Raw genomic sequence first — 1,713 nt, forward strand, 5'->3', positions numbered from 1 at the left:
ACAACAGGAGAGGAAACTGAACGCTTTCCACATGCGCTGCCTCAGACGCATCCTCGGCATCACTGGCAGGACAAAGTTCCAAACAACACAGTCCTGGAACATGCTGGAATCCCTAGCATGTATGCACTGCTGAAACAGAGAGGCCTGCGTTGGCTCGGTCATGTCATGAGAATGAATGATGGCCGGATCCCAAAGGATCTTCTCTATGGAGAACTCGTGCAAGGAAAGCGCCCTACAGGTAGACCACAGCTGCGATACAAGGACATCTGCAAGAGGGATCTGAAGGCCTTAGGAATGGACCTCAACAAGTGGGAAACTCTGGCCTCTGAGCAGCCTGCTTGGAGGCAGGCTGTGCAGCATGGCCTTTCCCAGTTTGAAGAGACACTTGGCCAACAGTCTGAGGCTAAGAGGCAAAGAAGGAAGGCCCATAGCCAGGGAGACAGACCAGGGACAGACTGCACTTGCTCCCAGTGTGGAAGGGATTGTCACTCCCGAATTGGCCTTTTCAGCCACACTAGACGCTGTTCCAGAACCACAATTCAGAGTGCGATACCATAGTCTTTCGAGACTGAAGGTTATCAACACACAACACACATAAGAAGACCAAGTCTGTCTATGGCCCCCAGCTCATTAAGACCCTCAGAGCACAATCCAGACCTTCAGTTCGACTTGCGCTGGTCTACAAGTGTCACCGTAAGGCATGTTCACAAGACTCATGAGCCAGCTAAGCCAGCACAAGGACATGCGCTTTTGTAGGGGGTTAGTAAGCGCCAGCCAAGGGAGGCTGGCATGGGGGGTGGGAGAGGTTGGTAGAACGGTGGGATGGCAGCCTTTTGGGTGGAAGGAGGTTGGAACACTGGGCAATTGGGCTTGGGAGGGAGGTGGGGCCAGCCCCAGTACCATAGGCTGCATCCTATCCTCCCTGCCAGCCAACCTAGCACTATAGGCTGCTCGGATTTGCATCAGTGATTTCGCTGGCACAGATCTAAGTAGCCCTATAGGAGAGGCTGGCTCAGCGCATGGAATAAGAGGATAAATATCCGAGTTGCACTCCAGATGCCCCCCTCCAACACTTCTGTCTCTTCTGGGTTCCACTTCAGTTTATTCTTCCAGCCCATAATTTGTACTTTCCAGATACCAGCTCAAGCAACCAATGGCTGGTGTAGATGACTAGACTGAAAACAGAGCTTTTGCAAGGGTTAGATGTTTGCAAAGATAAGGAAAAAGAGGCAAAATATAAGGTGGACATTCATCACATATATGCATTTTAAGCCTGGGGCTAGATATTGTTCTAGAATGGTGACTATTTATTTATAGGGAGGGAAGGTAATGAGAGAAGCTAGATTGACTTAGGGAGTAGGATCCAGTGGTTAGAGCACACACACTCTTCCAACCAATATAATAGTGCAAAGATGAAAAAATATAAGAAGAGCCCTGCTGGATCAGGCCAAAGGCCCATCTAGCCTGATTCCTATATCTCACAGTGGGACAGAGAGCAGGAACAGGTGCACTAACCCTTGGACCCTGCTTCCCTTGTTCATTCTCTGGCTTATTTAACAGCTTTTCTGGCAGTGATGAGAGGATGTGTACAAGGGGAGAGGCTCAATGGCCATCAATTTATTTTGCAGTGTAACTTTTGGAAATTGGGAACAATCCATAAGACTGCACCAAAGCCTGTTTTAAATAATGCATTTAAGACATTGTACTGTTGGT

This window comes from Tiliqua scincoides, chromosome 4 (assembly GCF_035046505.1).
Source record: "Tiliqua scincoides isolate rTilSci1 chromosome 4, rTilSci1.hap2, whole genome shotgun sequence".
Lineage (NCBI taxonomy): Eukaryota > Metazoa > Chordata > Lepidosauria > Squamata > Scincidae > Tiliqua > Tiliqua scincoides.